Source organism: Podarcis melisellensis (assembly GCF_964234715.1).
Source record: "Podarcis melisellensis genome assembly, chromosome: 1".
NCBI lineage: Eukaryota > Metazoa > Chordata > Lepidosauria > Squamata > Lacertidae > Podarcis > Podarcis melisellensis.
Window position 1 is genome coordinate 26,457,956 of NC_138528.1, and position 22,002 is coordinate 26,479,957.

The 22,002-nt window shown below is 41.5% G+C and overlaps 1 long non-coding RNA gene across 3 annotated transcripts in view; it reads left to right on the top strand.

The window, feature by feature from the left end:
* Window positions 1-16,185, top strand: part of LOC309372761 — a 92,590-nt gene extending 76,405 nt beyond the window's left edge. The window contains exons 2-4 of one of the 3 annotated variants that reach the window (XR_014169667.1): window positions 8,473-8,648; window positions 10,519-10,577; window positions 15,991-16,185. This is a non-coding gene — a long non-coding RNA (uncharacterized lncRNA). Of the gene's footprint in view, window positions 1-8,472; window positions 9,029-10,518; window positions 10,578-15,990 lie in introns of those variants that run through there. The other 2 variants (XR_014169668.1, XR_014169669.1) reach the window with 2 other exon arrangements.
* Window positions 16,186-22,002: the final 5,817 nt, after the last annotated feature.

Below are 22,002 nucleotides of genomic sequence, written 5' to 3' on the forward strand. Positions count from 1 at the left end.
ATGTTGGTAGCTTCGAGAACACTATCCAACCATCTCATCCTCTGTTGTCCCCTTCTCCTTGTGCCCTCAATCTTTCCCAACATCAGGGTCTTTTCCAGGGAGTCTTCTCTTCTCATGAGGTGGCCAAAGTATTGGAGCCTCAGCTTCACGATCTGTCCTTCCAGTGAGCATTCAGGGCTGATTTCCTTAAGAACGGATAGTTTTGATCTTCTTGCAGTCCATGGGACTCTCAAGAGTCTCCTCCAGCACCATAATTCAAACCATCAATTCTTCAGCGATCAGCCTTCTTTATGGTCCAGCTCTCACTTCCATACATCACTACTGGGGAAACCATAGCTTTAACTATACGGACCTTTGTAGGCAAGGTGAGGTCTCTGCTTTTTAAGATGCTGTCTAGGTTTGTCATTGCTTTTCTCCCAAGAAGCAGGCGTCTTTTAATTTTGTGGCTGCTGTCACCATCTGCAGTGATCATGGAGCCCAAGAAAGTAAAATCTCTCACTGCCTCCATTTCTTCCCCTTTCTATTTGCCAGGAGGTGATGGGACCAGTGGCCATGATCTTAGCAAAATAATATACAGAATAAACTCATAGAGTTGTAGAGACAGAGGAAAAGATTCAGGAAAACAAATACTCTCCATGCCAGCTGGAAAAGAAAAGAGATCCACCCTTCTTCTCCAAATTAAATCCTTATATATTTTATGTTGCATCTCAACCTAGTCTCAGTATTGATGGAGGAAAAACCATAAAACCTTTATATAAAAATAATATTATTTGGGGAACAATGGAATGCTGCTAGCTCACGATTATGGATGGATGAATCTTCCAATTTGCTTCTCTCAGGTTCTTCTTTTCCCAATCATAACTCTAGTTCTCCCCCTTTCTGCAATGATTTGCAATTTTAAAAATCAAATCCTCATGAAAATTCATCAGCATTTTAGTGAAAATTTCTCTCTATACATGCTGCTCTTTTTTGCAGTTTTGAGTAACAAACACATTGCTGCAAGCAATTTTCCATAATGCAATGCATTTTTCTTTGTTATTTTAATGAATGCATGCATTCTTTTACAAACTAAGATATGCACTTTTGCACACATTGTTTGGCTGGAGAACTGCATTCAGGGAAGTGTGAATTTCCAATGATAATTGTGTTTTGGTTTGCGTATTGTTTTGAAATGTGCAAATTAAGCAGCTTTTCATTAAAATGATAACAGATAGAAATTATCCACCACTCCTGCACACAAATCTGTTTCAGCAATGTGGATTTGCTAATACCTAGGATTTGTAGTCCCAGGTAGATTAAACCAAGCCCCATCTTTTTTCCAGTCCTTAGCATCACCAGGAAGGGATGGGCAATACTGCTGCCTTAAATCCTAGTGAGTCACCGCCATGCATGTAGAAAAAAAGTGAGCTATAGGGACCAATGTTCTGACTGTTGTTGTTGTTTGTTGCTGTTGTTATTGTTTTAAGGATGTGAAACATTCTGCAGCAAGTGACCCAAATTCTACATCAAAGAAAGCTGAGCTTTGCAACCTGTATAAACGGTGTTAAGATAAAGTGGTAACTTGGTTCTCAAACTTAATTTGTTCCGGAGGTCCGTTCCAAAAGCAAAGTGTTCAAAAACCAAGGTGCGCTTTCCCATAGAAATAATGCAAAATAGATTAATCCATTCCAGACTTTTAAAACAACCCCTGAAACAGCAATTTAACATGAATTTTACTCTCCAACAAGACCATTGATCCATAAAATGAAAGCAATAAACAATGTACTGCAGTCACACAATCAATCAGTAGCTGAACTGGGTTCCACACAGTCACAAAAACAAAACAAAAAAGCCGCAAAAACAAAAATGCAAAATAAATAGCAGAAACAGACAGACATCAGTGTAACACTAAAAACAGAAGTGTGGCACTCAAAATGGAAGTGCGACACTCAAAACAGAGCATGTTCGACTTCCGAAAAATGTTCACAAACTAGAACACTTATTCTGGGTTTGCAGTGTTTGGGTTCCAAGTTGTTTGAGTACCAAGGCATTTGAGAACCAAGGTAAAGTAAAGATAAAGGGACCTCTGACCATTAGGTCCAGTCATGACCGACTGTGGGGTTGCGGTGCTCATCTCGCTTTATTGGCATAGGGATTCGGCGTACAGCTTCCGGGTCATGTGGCCAGCATGACTAAGCCACTTCTGGCAAACAAGAGCAGCACACGGAAACGCCATTTACCTTCCCACTGGAGCGGTACCTATTTATCTACTTGCACTTTGACGTGCTTTTGAACTGCTAGGTTGGCAGGAGCAGGGACTGAGTAATGGGAGCTCACCCCGTTGCGGGGATTCAAACTGCTGACCTTCTGATTGGCAAGTCCTAGGCTCTGTGGTTTAATCCACAGCACCACCTGCATCCCCTGAGAACCAAGGTACCACTTTACAAAAATTTAGCTATGCTCAAGGCCTCCCAAGTGGCCAATCTCTCTCCATTTAGGTTCACATTGGCATGTGCACCACTGCATTTCCACATAGCACAATCACATATAGTTGTGGTATGTATATGAATTCCATACCCTTGGGGAGTGATCCAATCATTGCCTTCCTTTCTCATCAGATTGTTAGCCTTTCCCTGAGATGACATGCAAGTGTGGAAGCCTTGTGCAATCGGTCCTGGCCATGTGGGTCCAACATTCATCACAGCCCACTAGACAGCACCATGCAGAAGGGTCTATCATACCTCTGGAGGTCCACATAAAGAAGCTCGTTTTCATGTGTCTGAGTGCAAAGTAAAGAGAAGAACCTCCCCTGTTTTGTCCTCAAAACCTTATTTTTGTAGATAACAATGAACAAGCAAGCTAGAATGAATGGCTTGCCAAATAAGCAAAGACAGGGAAAGCTCTTGAAGAAGACTTAAAGCATCCTCTTTTCTTTTCTTGAAAGGTCCTTTTGCAGCCTCCTAAAGGATCTGTGTACATCAGGGGATGCGTAGAGCTGATAAACAGAGGTGGAAATATAATTAGAAGACGGAGAGTAAAAGGTTACCGAATTAAAGGCATTTGAATTCCTGCTGGCTGAGGAGATTACAAGAACCGCATAGAATACTTCAAAGTTTTCAAAGAGGAAAGAGATTAAACAGGGCACTTGGCTTCTTTGTTTTCAAGTGTAGTGGCACAAAATTGCTAGCCCCTATTCTTTAGCTGGCTGCTCCCAATGTCAGTGACGCCCTATTATTCAGTATTAGCCAGGAAAGTAGTTTGCCTCCTAAGTCTTTGCAGTTCCCTCCGCCTGCACCCATCAGTCTGGGTTTGACAGCTTTTATCACCTTCTAGCAGTAACTACTGCTGTGCCAAAATCTGCCCTCTGTTTTCTCAAAGAAGAAGAGGAAGAAGAAAAGAAAATTCCACTGCGGAAGAAACTTCCATTCTTCTGCCTCATTCTTAGAGCCTGTAGGAATTCTTCCATATTTCTGTGGGTCTGAGATTTTTGAGCTAACCTTATCATTGTGCGATGGCTGATGGTAGGGTATGTCCTTTTTCTTTCCAGTATTCCCCCCCCCCCACACACACACACACAAAGTCTTCTGCAGTCTCCCAGGCTGCCCATGTTTACTGAATGAGAGAAGTTACCTTATGATATCTTCCCCATGAGCTTTAACTGAAGCATGGACACCCAGGGAGGCCGCAAAGCACAGACCACTGGTGAGATGACATGTAGATTGAAAGAAAGGACACTCACAAACATCCTCGGCCATGACAAAACTTAGATATGTGCAACTAAAGCTATGCACCCCACCCATGATTTTCTCTCTCTCCCCTTTCATAGTTTCCAATGAAATTTCTCACCAATTGATGGATAATTGTCAGTAGAAGGCTGGAGAAATTCTTTTGCCACAGCAGTAGCAGTAACACAAGGAGCAGCAGTTTGCAAAATGTTTTCTTGCATTGGAAGAAAGCCCCTGCTTGGAAATCTACCTCCTGACACAGATCAGACTACAGTGACAAATTGATTGATTAAAATCCCATGAGATAAGTATTGAAAAGGTTGATCTCCCATTATTTATATATATATTTGACATCTCACAAGGTTCCATTATGGATTCATGGCACTTGCTCCATCAATCCAAGAGGGAGATAAACATCAACTCATATCCAGGCACCAAAAGCTGCATGGCTCTTTTTCCAAAAATGTACTCAAAATCACGACATTTCATAATTTGCACTGCTTTCTCTTGTTGAAATCACATCAGTTTAGAGATCGTTTATCTTTCAGCATAAACTGACTGCTGAATTTCTCATTGTATGATGCTGACACAAGCCAAGGCTGGCGCCTCATTGACAAAAAAAACATAAACCTTGTGAAGAAGATGGTCAGAAAACTTTATAACAGATCGATCTTTGGCTTTACTTTTCAAAGTTTTTGCATTTCTTTCATTTTAAAAAAACTGTCTCATCTTCCTGTTATTGTTTATTTTTTTGAAGGCACTGCTTATTAATATACTCTTTAATCATTCACACCATGCAGTACATGGGGAACCAGCAGGACATTATTCAAGACCAGTTGGCCCTCGTAGTAACAACTGAGGTCAAGGAGGTTTGGGGATAACCAGGCCTTTTGGGGACTAGATCCAGGGCAGAATATGATAGGAGAGGGCCTAGAATCACTATTAAGTCCTTTTTCATAATGGCCCGAGTTATTCTCTGGTGTGGATTTCAGTTACAGAGCTTGTAAGTAGGTCCTTATTGTTGAAGCTGAACTGCTTTATATTATAAGCTTGTAGGTAGGACATCTGCTATTTTTAATTTTAGTGCCAAGCAATTGCTGAGAGGATGGTCACATTGTAATAATCATAATATTAACAACAACAACATCGCAAACTTTTCAGGTTATTTTATTTCTCAGTGTGAAATTTCCCTTAATGGTGATGAGACAAGAGAGAGAGAGAGAAAGAGTTTTAGATGTAATCATGGAAAAATATTGGGGGGGAAGCTCCATATTCCTTATTATGCCCTGTTCATTCAGAGTGGTTGGTTTTCGTATCCTATTTATCTACAGAAATTGATGAGAAACTGATTAGGAAGAAAACCACTTCCACCTATTTCCTGCCGTACCCGTTTCCATGATGCATAATATTTGCATTTCAGATGCAGCAAGGGAATTCTTTTGTTTGCTTAACAATCTGTTTCATTTGGATATTTTAAAATGTCATGGAAACATTTCAGCTGGTCGCAGGTTTTCTAAAAGCTTGTTTACCCAACACTACATCACAATTTGGATGAAAACAAATCTTTGTCGGAAACCACTGACTCAATGAAGCTTTCTTGTGGTTTCGTTCCTGCACTGAAGCTTGGTCACAATAATTATAGCATTGATATATAGTCATTTACATTTGCATAGCCACTGGAGATATATTATTTCCCATTCTAGCATTTATTTTTTATATTAAAAATACCTATATACAAAGAAGACTTGCTGTATATGGAGAGATTTAACAGTATTGAGGCTGCCTTCAAGCATCAGGAGCTGTTCATAATTCTTTGAGTTGCAGGACAACATATTTTGGAATCTGCCTTCACCTTGAGCTTACCTTCCTCTTTCGACATTAGGGATGGAGGAGAAATGATAAAGAGCACTGTTAATTATGTATCACTGGCAAACTTAAAACACATGCAGAAACAATGATATGAATGAACACTTGGCCACATTTGCTTGACTCATTTCCATTCCTGGAACTCTCTGTCAATTTCTGACAAAGACCTTGGATTCTTATCTCATTATACATGACAAAGCCATTTTTCACTTTCTCACCCCTTGCTTTTACCTGTAAGACCTATTGCAGTCGTTAAGAGTCGTCAACAGGCTCATCACAGCTATCTGCCAATCACCCATTCCCACCACCCTTCTGAGTAATACCCCTCCCCACCTTCTCACTATATAGAAGGGTCTGGAAACTTCTGTTTCAGTGTATCTGAAGAAGTGTGCATGCACACGAAAGCTCATACCAAGAACTAACTTAGCTGGTCTTTAAGGTGCTACTGGAAGGAAAAATTTTGTTTTGTTTTGCCAAAAGTTTGTTAAACGCAACAACAAAAATCCCACATTCAACCCATGAGCCTTTCACCAACACCGCCTCTCCCCCTTTGACAGTTTTCAAATGCAATTTCTTTTCTTGTGAATTGAAGGTCAAGAGGATAAACATGGAAGAATTCTTTTTGGCTCTGCACTAGATAGGACAGCAGCCTCCATTCCACATGAATGGGAAACTGAGGTACAGGAAAGTACTCTGCTAGTCAGTGCACCTGTTCATGCACAATGTGGATAAATTAAGGGCGGTGATAGAATATTCAGCGGATGGAGCAAGCCAAGCACATTGCTTTAATTAATGAAATTCATTATTTAGAATTACCCTCCCTTCCTCTTCTTTAATAAGTTTCCTTTAACCTTAATTGTTTCCGATCAGCATGTTCTTTTCTATCTTCCACCTACACTCTCCAGCTCTGTCAAGGGTGCACGACATTTCTCTCCCCAGCACCTATAAGCCTGCATCAGCCACCAAGACTGTTCCCTCCCTTCTCTCAGCTGGCCTGCTATTTTTAAATGACGCCATCTCTCATCTCAAGATGCCGTACGAGTAATTTGGGCAATGAATTCAAAGTCAGGGCTGATCAAGCAGTTTCACTCCAGATTCATTTCTCCTCAGCAGACCTGGGGAAGGCACGCAAAGGTAGCCATGGCGCTGCATTCTATGCAGCCCATTTTGACAGGGAACGGGGGAGTCAAGCTTATCTGCAAACTATCTGAATTCATCTACACCACTTTAATGATGTTTCCCTGCAAAGTCACCTGTGACCTTTGGCTAAGTAATGAAATGCACTCTAAAGAATTCCCTACTTCTTAGGAGAGGACACCATATCCCTTGGGTGAAGGGACTGGACAAGAAAACAGAAAAATCATGCCAATTGCAGCAAGATGAATGATGCTGGCCATTTTTATAGGTCCCTCTTGGACAGAGGCTACGCACCTGGGTCTAACCTAGACATACCCTTGCCTAACAGCTTTTCATATATTAATGGGCATATTGTCTTTCTGGTTTTATTGGTTTCATCAGGTCATCCCAAGGATTAACCTGTGAACCTGTGAACACAGGAGTAGGTGGCACATGAAAGGGCCAAACTGGATGTATTGTTTGTTAAGTATAATTCTTTAATTCACAATGAAATGGAGAATGCCTATGTGTATTACTGCAGGTTTTGACGTGGGGTTTTTCCATTGGGCTATACTGAAACAAAGAATAGGACTCTAAACTCTGAGTTGATAATTAACTGTTGTTATTCTCTGCCAACACATGCGTGATTAACCTTAGATCACATGGGAGACTACTGAATTGCAAATTTTCCATCTTGGAAGGGTGGTGGCTGAGTCTTTGTTCTCAGGTTCTGTAGAAATAAGGATGTACTGAAGTTCTCCAGGAACACACAGCCTCAGGCAAAATGGAGGCTGCAGGAAGAGAGAGACCTCTGCTTCTAGGAATTATCTTTTATTTATGAGAAGAAGAACCTGTGGTGGACTTGCACAATATATTGTATGGAACTATTATTATCTTTTGCTGGTTTTTGTTCTGTTTTGGAGAAAGTTCTGCAAGTAAGGTTTTGAATCAATCTAATGGGCCTAGACAGTTTGTATTCCAAAAGGTGTCTGTTTTTAGGCACCCAGTCACTTCAAGCTGTGCAATATTAATATCTACAATAATATTAATTGTGAGAACTTCACAGTATGTAAGGGACCCCTATCGTCCTGGCACACAAACACCATATTTTATTGGGAAGAGGCAAACACTAGCTAAGGTGGTGCCCCCTTCATTCATTCCATTTTTACCTCCTATGCACCCAGTTCCTACATTGAAGCCAGAGCAGTGCACATGGTTCTTTTGCACCCATTCCACCCACAAACAATCCTGTTATGTAGGTTAGGCTGAGAGATGCAGCACAATGGCCCAAAGTCAACTGGTGGTTGAGTACTGGCTCTGCTGGTCCCTAGGGGTCCCTTTGGAATCGATCAGATTTTATAGTAAATTAATCTCAGCTGTCCAGTAGATATTTTCCAGATTAACTTCAATAAAAATGGACACATTCCCAATTAGACAGAGGACATACCCATCTCTAGAAGTGCAATGCCCTAAAAGAGTTCCTGGATGCCTTTAGGAATTTTGTACAAGCTAACAACCAAGTTTTGTAAAAAGGATTTTCACCCCTGGAATAATGCCATGGACAATTTAAAATTCAACAAAGAGGATTTAAAGTAGCAATGAATATTCAAAGTGGAATTTAGAAGGAAAAATACCTAGGTCTTTCTGGATATCCCACCCCCTATTGCGATATAAATAATCACCTAAGTGTCCTGCCTATGAAATATGCATGCATTAATTAAGCAAAAGATTACAGCTCAGTACATACACTGCATTTCTCACTCGCTGTCTTTCTCTTTTTGCCTAGGCAAGGTGACTGGCCAGCATGAAAATCAGCAGAGGTGAGGGAAATATAGCTGTGGAAAACAGTTAACAGCACAAATCAGAGGAGCCACATGCAGCTGAATGGTTCACGATGGTGATGCATCACTCTACACACGGGGAATGAGGAAAACAATAGGGGCTGGCTACTACAGAAAGCGGGTAAGGGACCCGAGAAAAACAAAGCCCTAAGCTTTTCTACTAAGTACTTTTCAGTGAAAGTCATAGGGCCCCTCTAAAGTGCTGGTTTATTGAGCATTAAACCAGACTTGCTTGCAAAAAGCTTTTGTGGAGGTTAAACTATAATCTGGTTGTTGTTGTTGTCTTTTGTTCTACATTCATTCTGATTTGTTGGTGGAGTAGATATGCTGCAGTGAGCATTTATTTTAGACAGTATTTATTACATTTATAACTTATCATAGGGAAGTTTTTGGTGTTTGATGTTTTATTGTGCTTAATGTGTTTCATTTGCTGGAAGCCGTCCCGAGTGGCTGGGGCAACTCTGTCAGATGGGTGGCAAACAAGCAAATAAACATATAAAATCATCATCATCATCATCATCATCATCATCATCATCTTTCCTCCAATGAGCTCAAGGTGGTGCCCATGGTTCTCCACCTCCCCATATATCACCCCCACAACAACCCTATGAAGTATGTTAGGCTAAGAGACAGCAACAAGCCCAAGGTCAGCCAGTGAGCTTTACAGCTGCATGGGGACTAGAACCCTGGTCTCCCGGGTTTGAGTCCAACATTTTAACCACTGCGCTGGCTCTGATCTGTTTGTGGGCTGCTTACACATCATTCATTCATCCCATGCTTTCCAGTGGATTTGTGGATTTGTTGCCAGGCAGATGAACATGACAGAGCATGTTGATCTACTTGATTTGTGCTTTTAAATTGCTCCCACAGCTAATAAGCAACATGGATTTAAAGCAGGGGGGTGGTTAGGGGGTTGTCCAAGCAATCCGAGCCCCCGGTCTTTAGAGGTAGATCCCAGATCTCCTGCCCCCCCCCACTTTTAAAACATTTCAAAAAATATTTCTAGGGCTTCTGGAGTCACTGCAAAAGTGCACTACTGCTGAGACGCCACCATTTAAATTTCCCAGAAGAATCTATATATGCAGCATATGTAGATTTTATGCAAATTTGTACCAGGGACCTATGGTCCTCTGAGAGCACAGTGATGGCACTGACCCCAAATAAGCTATTTGTGTTCCATGATTTCTTGCCACGATCCCAATAATCTCATTCCCACCCAGGTGTATGAATGCCCAGCAACACATACATAGGCCCAACTAGACAATTAACAACAGCACTAATCATTTCTTGAAGGGAGAAGAGGGAACACAGTGCATTATCCTAAGAGTTGATTAGGTATATCCCCGGTTTTCAATACAATGTGACTTTCATGTAGCCCTGAGAGCTAAATGAGGCTAAGAATCGCATATGCCGCACCCTTTTTGCACACTGAGCTCTTGTTCTGCTAGGAGTATGCCTTTAGAAGCCTGCTTCCATTTAACTATGGAGCATTTCTGCACTGGCTGCCCATAGACTACTGTGTCAGGTGATACTTTATTGTGCTGATATACAAAGCCCTGAACAACTTGAGTGCAGGATACCTTCAGGACTACCTGAGGCTTTCTATCCTAGCTTGATCACTGACATCCCATGAAAGAGCACTGTTGGTTGTCACAAGAGACATGATGGACCTCAAGTGGATGTTGGGTATTTAGTGCCGCTAGTCTTAGGGTATAAAATGCTCTTCCAGCAGAGATATGGCAGACATCCTCAGTTCTAACCTTCAGGTGTCTCTTGCAGAATGTCTGTGTCAACAGGCCAATTCAGTGCTTTAAGCTTTAAAGATGAGCGACCCATTTTTATGATAATTCTGTATTGTTTTTAACAGTGTTTTGTCTCTTTTGTTGTACACTGCCTTGAGATTTTGTACAAATGGCCATGTATAAATATTTTTTATAGGTAAAATAAATAATCACGCATATTGTAATTTTTATTGTTGAATTTCCTCCAAGGAGCTCAGGGAGTACATTGTTTCCCCTTCTTCATTTTATCCTCAGAACAAACCTGTGGGGTAAGTTATGGTGAGAAACAGTGACTGACCTACTCATTGAGCTTCATGGCTGAGCAGGGATTTGAACCCTGGTCAGCTAAGGTCCTAATCTAACTCCTCTAGCCATTACACTGCAAACTGGCTCTCTAGATAAATTGCATTGTCTATGTTTTTTCCTTGTTGCCAATTTGTTTTGCACTAGATCTTTGCTATAATTCCTGGCATCAAGCAATGTCTCTAACCTTCAGGGATGCCTGTTTGCTACCAGCCTGGGAGAGGAGGAAAGAGAGATGAGTTTTAAAATGCATATGTTGTCTTTTCTGTGCCATAACAAGCTTGGCATCCTACCAGCAATGTCTGAATCTCTCTCCCAGGGTACCTAAGACAGCTCAACCAGCTGTAGTCAAATTGCATTGGAAATGGATAGTTTGCAAATTCTCCCCTCGAATGAAATTTTAAATTAACAAAAAAAAAAGTCATCTGACCGGTTATCTCTTACTAAAGTGCTGTACGATTTGCATATAAACTTCATTTCTTTTTCTAATTACACAGAGTTAAAATGCATTCATTTTCCCTTTGATTATGAGCCGGCCTTGCCAAACACCTGTGACTGCCACAAATTCTAATTTGTTATTTATTTACTTCAAAGCAATCTTATTATCTAAATGATTCAAAGCATCAAAGGCCTTAATTATTGATACTCAATTTGATAGGCTACGCTTTCCATGTCCTTGGGATGAGGAAGATGACTCTTCATTTCCTTTGCCTCAAGTACACACTTGGGGGGGGGGGTTAGTGGAAGAGAACACAGGATTCTGTACACACACACACACACACACGCACACACACAAACACACACGACATCTGAAATTAAAATCCTGTTTAGCTTCATCCAGGTTTATACAATAGGATTGACTGCTACAATCTTCTGCCAAACAGAAGAGAGAGAGAGAGAGTTTATTTTTAACACACAGAGAGAGTTTTAATGTTGGGGGGCACAGTTGGAAAAGGTTCAGAAATGGAGCATCAAAATTATCATGGGGTTTGACTGATGCCTGCAAGGAAAGGTTGCAGCTAGGGCTGGGCAATATCTAGTTTTTAATATCATGATACATCGCCAGCTAAACACTGCGATGTCTCGATATACCATGATGTCTGAAATGAGGCTGGAGCTTATAATAATCTGGGGAAATGTTGGGGGGGGGAATCTAAATTTGATGTGTCTAATTAAGTGAAAATTTACTCAATGATAACATGCTTAACTAAACCATTAAAGATTTCTGGAGAATATATAACTGTTCTGTTACGGGCTTTATATACCCAGAAGTAACACCTTGAACTTGGCCCTGTAACAAACTTACTAAACTTTAATTGCTAGATCTGTATAGTGTTTATCCACCAAGAAACTTAAAATAATGTGTTATGTACTGAGTTGAATAGGATCCATTCCATTCCTCCTCACCACTATGAGCTGAGTAAAGAGCATTAAATCCACTCTCGACTCCCAGTATATTTCATAATGCATATGGATTCCACCCAACTGCCTCTCATATTACTTTATTTATAATGTAATATATTTATATCCTGCCAAGTTGAAATTCAAGGCAGCTTGCAACATTTAAAAACATCAGTCATAGAAAAAAAAAGCAAAATGGTTAAAAACAATACTTAAAATACATCGCAATATATGTAAAACCAGCAATTAAAATTTGAACTGGCAGCAGCCCAGTCATCAGGATCGTCTGCACCTTTGTTTCCAAATGCATAAAGCCCTTTACTGCAAAATGGTTTGCTTCCTTTCCTGAACAGGAGCAGGAGCCAAGCCACAAGGATCTTGTCACAAAGAAGGAACTTTGTTTGCTAATGGGAATCTCCATCCCACAGCACTGCTAAGGAACAATGATTCCAATAAGCAAACAAAGATAAGATCTACTGGGCTCTAAGGCACACACTCTAAAGATCCCGATATTGTACTTAGCCTGATGCTGTGCTGGGTCTCTATTTTAAGCTTTTGGAGCTGTTTCCGCTTCTTTTTCCATTGCGTTGCCATACATCCAGGTTTTCACTAACATTTTGCCAGCCAATTCGGCAAAATTCCCCCCAATGCCATTTTTACACCCAAAAACCAGAACATTTCAGGTATGGCAAGCCTAGATATATCTCTAAGGGCCACAGGTCAGTGGTAGAGCTAGTACATGCTTTACTTACAAAAGGTCCTAGGATTATTCCTCAGTATCTCCACATATGACTGGGAAAGAGCCTTGAAATTCTGGAAAGCTCCCAGCAATCAGTGCAGACAAGAATGAGTCTGATGGGCCAATCATAGAATCATAGAATTGTTGGAAGAGACCACAAGGCCCATCGAGTCCAACCCCCTGCCAAGCAGAAAACACCATCAGAGCACTCCTGACATATGGTCGTCAAGCCTCTGCTTAAAGACCTCCAAAGAAGGAGACTCCACCACTCTCCTTGGCAGCAAATTCCACTGTCAAATTCCTGACAGCTCTTACTGTCAGGAAGTTCTTCCTAATGTTTAGGTGGAATCTTCTTGTAGTTTGGATCCATTGCTCCGTGTCCGCTTCTCTGGAGCAGCAGAAAACAACCTTTCTCCCTCCTCTATGTGACATCCTTTTATATATTTGAACATGGCTATCATATCACCCCTTAACCTCCTCTTCTCCAGGCTAAACATGCCCAGCTCCCTTAGCCGTTCCTCATAAGGCATCGTTTCCAGGCCTTTGACCATTTTGGTTGCCCTCCTCTGGACACGTTCCAGTTTGTCAGTGTCCTTCTTGAACTGTGGTGCCCAGAACTGGACACAGTACTCCAAGTGAGGTCTGACCAGAGCAGAATACAGTGGCACTATTACTTCCCTTGATCTAGATGCTATACTCCTATTGATGCAGCCCAGAAATGCATTGGCTTTTTTAGCTGCCGCGTCACACTGTTGGCTCATGTCAAGTTTGTGGTCAACCAAGACTCCTAGATCCTTTTCACATGTACTGCTCTCAAGCCAGCTGTCACCCATCTTGTATTTGTGCCTCTCATTTTTTTTGCCCAAGTGCAATACTTTACATTTCTCCCTGTTAAAATTCATCTTGTTTGTTTTGGCCCAGTGTGAAAATAGGGACAACATTTGCCCTCCTCCAGTCTGCCGGGACTTCGCCTGTTCTCCAGGAATTCTCAAAGATGACTGGCAGTGGTTCTGAGATCACATCTGCCAGTTCTTTTAATACTCTTGGATGCAGTTCATCTGGCCCTGGAGACTTGAATACATCTAGACTAGCCAAGTATTCTTGTACTATCTCCTTAGTTATTCTGGGCTTTGTTTCCTCTGCTGAATCATTTGCTCCAAATTCTTCAGGTCGGGCATTGTTTTCTTTATCGGAGAAGACTGAGGCAAAGAAGGCATTGAGGAGTTCAGCCCTTTCTGTGTCCCCTGTTTGCATTTCACCATCTTCTCCTCTGAGTGACCCTACTGTTTCTTTGTTCTTCCTTTTGCTACGAACATACCCATAAAAGCCTTTTTTGTTGCTTTTAACCTCTCTAGCAAGCCTGAGTTCATTCTGTGCTTTAGCTTTTCTGACTTTGTGTCTACACGTGCTGGCTATTTGTTTGAATTCCTCTTTGGTGGTTCCCCCCTTCTCCATTTTTTGTACACATCCTTTTTTAATCTTAACTCAGTTAAAAGTTCTTTAGATAGCCACCCTGGCTTCTTTAGGCACCTTCCATGTTTCCGTCTCATTGGTATTGCCTGAAGTTGTGCTTTTACTATCTCCCTCTTAACAAACTCCCAGCCATCATGAACTCTCTTTCCTTTTAGTATTACTGTCCATGGGATCTCACCCAGCACTTCCCTAAGTTTTATGAAGTTGGCTTTCTTAAAGTCAAGAAATTGAGCCCTAGTATGCTTGGCTGCTCCTTTCCGCTGTATAGTAAACTTCAGAAGAGCATGATCACTCGCGCCTAATGATCCTTCCACTTCTACCCCACTAACCAGGTCATCAACATTGGTTAGGACCAGATCTAAAATGGCTGTTCCTCTTGTTGCTTCTCCCACTTTCTGGACAATGAAGTTGTCTGCAAGGCCAGTGAGGAATCTGTTTGACCTTATGCTCTTGGCTGAGTTTGACATCCAACAAATATCTGGGTAATTGAAGTCCCCCATTACTACTATATCCCTTCCTTTTGCATGCTTGGCCATCTGTTCCAGGAAGGCATTATCTATGTCCTCCGTTTGGCTTGGGGATCTATAGTAAACTCCCACAATGAGGTCACTGTTATTCTTCTCTCCCTTAATTTTGACCCAATTGCTCTCACTTTGGCTTTGAGGTTCTAAATCTTGGATCTCTTCACAGGTATACACATCCCTGACATATAACGCCACTCCTCCTCCTTTCTTGTCTGGTCTGTTTCTCTGAAATAGATTGTATCCCTCCATTATTACATTCCAATCATGAGACTTATCCCACCAGGTTTCAGTGATGCCTATTATGTCATATTTAGTTTGCTGTACCAAGAGCTCAAGCTCATCTTGTTTATTTCCCATGCTTTGCGCATTAGTGTACAGACATTGAAGTCCATTAATCATTCCCCCGTGTCTCTTATTTAAGGATTTTTCCTCCCACCACTAGGTCTGCGTGCTGTTTGCTCCATTTGGTCTATGGCATTTGGATGATCATCTTCATCAATTGATAGATTCCTACTTTCAGGAGCACTGTCTCCCTCCCCCACATTAGTCACTTTAAAGTCAGTTTAAATGGTATAACATAGACTGCTTCCTAGGTTTCTAATGTTTAAAGTAACCTTCATATTTTTAAACTAAAGCAACTATTTCTAAGAGAGAGACTCCCATGCTTAGCTGCCATTCATTCATTTATATATTAAGGCATGCATCCATTAATATCCTGTCTGACTAGCCTGAAAACAAGCTCTTGAAGCAGCTTACCCAATTACTGATGTTGCAAAGCTGGTGGAGATGAGGAAACATCAGGATGCAAGGGGTCATGATATGCATAAATTTCAGTGTGAAACGGGGGCTGGATCTAGACACATAAAAGAAGCATTTCAGTTAAATGTGTTGCAAACTTTGTATGAAAAATCGGGTTAGCAAAAAACAGAATTCCACAGCGCCATCTGGTGTCACAGTGTTAGAATGCATAAACAATGTATATAAAGTGCCTTTTCTTTGCCAATGTAGCTGAGTCTGGGGATAGTGGAGCTGGCATTTTCAGTGGCAACCACACATTTAGTATAAATTCTGTTTTTCCCACAGATGTGGGAAAAACACACCGAGTGTCATGTGTGAAAATCCCTTTCGTTTGTAGCAGATTAAATAGAACTTTAAAAGCTGGCTGTGCTTGCAGGGCTATAATGTCTCTCACCTTATCACCCTATGAGCACCTGCACATTAAAGTGTTTGCAATATTTGCAGAGGATACTGAGCCAATATTATAAGCCTGGCTGGACACCACTCTGCTATCATCAAGAAGGAAGATGATGCAATGAGAAATGGGAAAGTGTAATGGAGATTATAAAGCATCTGGCGTGTGAAAAATCCTACCAACATTGCAACAGACAGAGAATGGAAGTGACCTCGAAAATGTAATAAATTATATTACTCCACTAACCCGAAGCCTAATAATAATATGGTTGCACAAATTGATCTGAAATAACATTTACTGCATCTAATGGTTTACATTAGCAAAGGAGGAATGACAAAATGAATCACATACTGACATTCAAAGGATAGCAATCCGCTTACGCGAAGATAGACGCTCCGACAGATGCTATAACCCTAGCAAAAAGCATACTGAGTGATTATATCTTGGTTTGTTGGTCATGTCAGTAACATGGGAACTCACATTTAGCAATACCATAAAAAGACAACAAAAAGCAAGGGGTGGAGACACACCACTCAGATTTCCAGTTTAGCAAGAGTACCTGTGGTTCAAATAAAACTGAAGTGTCTATTTTGTAAAACCAGGAACGGGGTCTTAAAAGTAATACAAGCTCACACATTTATGTACTGAATCCTTATATGCACCTTGAAATTAACACATGCAATCCTATACAATACTCTAAGGACTCTTAGCTAGAAAAAGAAAACAGAACTGACCAGCCAAGTTTCAAATGCCAGTCAAATACCATATTTTTCCATGTACAGTGGTACCTCAGGTTACATACGCTTCAGGTTACATATGCTTCAAGTTATACACTCCGCTAACCCAGAAATAGTGCTTCAGGTTAAGAACTTTGCTTCAGGATAAGAACAGAAATCGGGCTCCGGTGGCGCGGCGGCAGCAGGAGGCCCCATTAACTAAAGTGGTGTTTCAGGTTAAGAACAGTTTCAGGTTAAGAATGGACCCCCGGAACGAATTAAGTACTTAACCCAAGGTACCACTGTATAAGACTAGTTTTTTTCCCTAAAAATAATGTCAAAAATTTGGGGGCGTCTTATACATGAATAGCGCTGATCCCCATTGTCTAAAATCGAAGTCCCCCAAATAGTCTTATACATGGGGGTGGGTGTCTTATAGATGGGAAAATACAGTAAATTGACACTATACTAGCTGCATCTCCTCCCATGTTGTCAGAATAACAAAACTTTAGAGTCAAAGGGAATATTGGATGTCATCTAGTCAAACCCCTCTCTTGGTGCAGGATCTGATGGAAGTATTGACAGGTGGCCATCCAGCCTCTCTTTAAAAACCTCTAGCAAAGGTGTATTCTGTATATCTTGGGATGAATGAGAGGAAAAAATACTGAATGGTGGTGGTGGTGAAAGATTGCAGATGGCCACCATTGCTGTACCTTAGCCTTTGTCAGCTGTGCTGGCTGAGGCTGATGAGAATCCTAGTCCAAAACCAGGTTAGGAACCAGGTTGGCATAAATGGACTTCTGCCTTCATTAGTTATGTTAGGTATATAGACCTTCCTTCTTATACCTCTCATGGTTTGAATGAGAAAAATGTTCCTGTTACAGTGGTACCTCGGGTTAAGTACTTAATCCGTTCCGGAAGTCTGTTCTTAACCTGAAACTGTTCTTAACCTGAAGCACCCCTACAATAATGGGGCCTCCTGCTGCCACCGCCCCGCCGGAGCCCGATTTCTGTTCTCATCCCGAAGCAAAGTTCTTAACCTGAAGCACTATTTCTGGGTTAGCGGAGTCTGTAACCTGAAGCATATGTAACCTGAAGCGTATGTAACCTGAGGTACCACTGTATTGTATAGGAGGCTGGAAGACTCTGACTAATTGATTGTAAACTCCTAGAAGAAAGAAAGCCCTGAACAAAAGAAACTGTGGGCTCCCTTTGAAGTGAATCTAGAGTGATAGAAGCAAAAGCCCCTGAGGCCTGTGAGGGTACAAGCTTTAGAGTGTAATTGCACAGATGCAAAAACAGAAAGAGGATGCCTGCAGAATCCTTAATGTCAAGGAGGCGCCCAGGAGCACTTAGCAGTGAGTGTTCATACTTCTGCCTCTGAAAAAGACCAGCAGCAAGTACATATCTTGCGTGAGTTATCATTTTCAGGATGGAGGGAGGGGCTCTGTTTAAATATGGCTTTTTGAATGGATTTAGGCATTTGCAGATTAATGCGGAAATAGGACAGAACAGGTTTATGGTGAGTGAAGCCAGTGAACACATGTGAAAGTGACTCTACAGATTGGTGATAGATCCAGCCAATTACATTCCAAATGCAAGAAGAGCTCTTCTGGATCAGGCCAAAGGCCCAGCTAGCTCAGCAGCCTTTTCTCACAATTGCTAACCAGATGCCTTTGGTAAGCCCTCAAAAAATACCTTTGTAATTAGTTGCAATTCTTTTCCTGCTTCCTCGTTTCCATGCTGGATCCCATACTCCTCTGGTTCCATACTCCTCTGGTTGCAGTTTCTACCTAGTAAGAACATTAAAATACAGAAAGATAGAAAAATGCATGCCAATTATTTCCTTAAATTCTACTTTTAAAAAAAAAAATGTTTGTATTTTCCTTTTCCACCCACCCATCGATTTCTGTCTCTCCCTCTGTGACACATGATTTAGGAGATCATGATCTCTCAGGCCATGGAAACCACAAGACATCAGTAACAAACTAAGTGTTGTGATTCCCCTCAATTGGTTGGCTGCCCGGGGGTGTGGCGCAGCAGCAGGGATGGCCAAGCAGGGGCCGGAACGCCCCCTGCAAAATGCAGAAACAGCTCCCGCTCACAACTCCTCCCCTCTGGAAGGAGGAGAGGCTTAACTAAACATGCTTTTACTATTTGGCTGAGATGCTCAAAATACAGGTAACCTATCTGGGCAGATTCAATTGCCTTTACTCAAAGGAGTTTCCTGAAACACATACAGTGGTACCTCTGGTTGTGAATGGGATCCGTTCCGGAGGCCCGTTCACAACATGAAAAGAAAGCAACCCACAGCGGCGCATCTGCGCAAGCGCAGGTTGTGATTCGCCGCTTCTGCACATGCACATGACGTCATTTTGCGCTTCTGTGCATGCGCGAGCAGCGAAACCTGGAAGTAACCCTTCCCAGTACTTCTGGGTTGCTGCGGGACATAACCTGAAATAACATAACATGAAGCGGACATAACATGAGGTATTTGTAACCCCTCAAACGTCAGCTCAACAGAGGTTGGGCATCATACCTATTTTGCCTGTTCTGTGGATTTAGCATGACAGTTACATTCCACTAACTTTAAAGCTGAAAGGCGGCATGGGTAATGGAATCTGCTATAATGTAAGAGTGAAAAATGTGGAGATTTGAGAAAGGAAGAAGACTGGAGTTTCTCTCCTTGCTGTATTTAGTTAATACTTCTGGGATTATCACAAAGGCTTCTCTTAAAAAAGCAAGCGTACAGTAAACAGCTTTGATGCAAGGCCTCTATCTATAGCTAAAAGCAATGTGGCCGACAAACGCTATCTACCAGTGCCTTTTGGCTGGCATGCATGCCTAATTGAGTGCCACATTGTGTCCGTTTTATCTCCCCTCCAAGGTGCACAACAAGAGATCATCACTGACAAGTGAAAGCACTGAGTGAGCATAAATAACACATTTCATTGATCCACAGATGATTGTGGGTGGGACTTGAGGCAGGCCAGCCTGCGAGCCATTGAAAAACGTATCAGTAATGTAATTCATTTTGCTGCCATTCACAGTGACTTCTCGAATTATTTTAACACTTGTTCATGTTGAAGAGATCAATCAGGATTGCTTGCAGTTAAGCTATTTTGCTTTGGCCAGGGAAAATAAAAGGCATAGGCTGGATCATCATATAGTCTCATGAAAGCAGCATGGGATGCGCTTTTAAGTTCAACACAGTGGCCTCTAAGTGGCAGCTGAATGAGTCGTATGAATGGCAACCCGCAAAATACCAGAATTTAAAACACATAATAGGTGCATGGCATTAACTATAGTATAGCCACCTCACTTCAAGTCTGAAATGGTCTCATCCAGAAAAAAAGATGTTATCACTTGATTCCAGGCCTTCCTTTCAGCAGTGCAGCCAAAGGCTAAGCCAGTCATATGACAGCTGACAGCATAGATCAGGCATTGGTAGGCAAATTTACAAAGGCTTTATATCCTGTAGCGTTTAGCCATCCCTGAAATGTACCTTTCCCCCTGATTATGAGTTTGCAACGTGAATCATAATTTGCATCTTTGACAGCGAAGGAGAGACTGATGGATTGAAACAATGCTTTGTTTGAATAATGTCAGCCGCTGTGACAGTGACAGTAATGCGGAGTGCTAAATAATAGGTATGCCTTGATACAATTTTAAAAATATGCAAGCTATTGTCTTAGCTATCAATGCACCACTGTGCCTGGCCTGCCATCTAATTTCATCCATCTCATTGACAGCTTCCTACAGGAGACTGTGCTCCCTTCCCAATCACATGTGATTGTAATTAAATAAACACAGGAAAGTGTTCGTACGCAGCAAAATGAAAATGAGGACCTGAACTCTTTGGTTCCATTTTAATGGAAATAATTTCCTGACCTCATGCCTACAAGTCACCTCAGATGATGATTTTAAGTTGAAGAACTATGAATATATATAGATTCTGAAGTGCCATCTTGTGTCCTTTCAATGCTTCTCACAACTGCAGTCTTCCCCATCACTGTCACCATCATTAAGTACATTTGCTCTCTATGTCTATGGCTTTGCCAAGCTGTTTGGGGAAAGTAGAGGTGTAGGGACTAGAAAGTAGAGGTGTAGAGACATCACCTTGCCAACAAAGGTCCATACAGTTAAAGCTATGGTCTTCCCAGTAGTGATGTATGGAAATGAGAGCTGAACCATAAAGAAGGCTGATCGCCGAATAATTGATGCTTTTGAATTATGGTGCTGGAGGAGACTCTTGAGAGTCCCATGGACTGCAAGAAGATCAAACCTATCCATTCTTAAGGAAATCAGCCATGAGTGCTCACTGGAAGGACAGATCCTGGAGCTGAGACTCCAGTACTTTGGCCACCTCATGAGAAGAGAAGACTCCCTGAAAAAGACCCTGATGTTGGGAAAGATGGAGGGCACAAGGAGAAAGGGCCGACAGAGGATGAGATGGTTGGATAGTGTTCTCGAAGCTACCAGCATGAGTTTGACCAAACTGCGGGATGCAGTGGAAGACAGGAGTGCCTGGCGTCATGAAAAGTCGGACACGACCAAACGACTAAACAACAGCAGAGGGGTAGGGAATGTTGGAAGGTACAGGTGAGTTCCCCCAGGAATTGTCTTTCCAATGAGAACTCTTAGAAAGGTCCTGATCTCTCTTTCCCCTGCCCACTGCCTCTGGGAATCATATAAATTGAATCTCATGGTGAGGTGTGCTAGGAGGAGCTCACTCACCTAGAGTTCCACTGAGTCATTATTCCATAAGTAGTGACTGAAGTCCCAACTTGTAGTGTGTCTGAGGTTTATCTAGAACCACTACTGCAACCCACAAACATCTAATCTTGTTTTTGTTCCTTTCACTTTCTTATTTTCCTCATCTTAAATTATTATTATTAATTTATTATTTATACCCTGCCCATCTGGCTGAGTTTCCCCAGCCACTCTGGGCGGCTCCCAATTAAGGGTTAAAAACAATACAGCATTAAATATTAAAAACTTCCCTAAACAGGACTGCCTTCAGATGTCTTTTAAAGATCTGAAGCAGTACAGGAAGACAGTCCTGAAACCATTTTAACTCTCCCAAACTGATCAGCTCTGCATTTTCACATGGGTAAGTGCCATGATAATTCATCCTTTTATTTGCAAATATCTCCTTGCATCCAAATTTTGTATGCAGTTCCAACTAATATACACATTTTTGCAAATCTATTTCCTCTAATATAATACTTTTTGTTTGTTATTTTTTTACAAATATGTGCATTTTAATGCATACTATCCACTAATATATTCATTTTTGTACACATCGTTTTGTTGGAGAACTTCACTGCAAAATTCATTTAATTT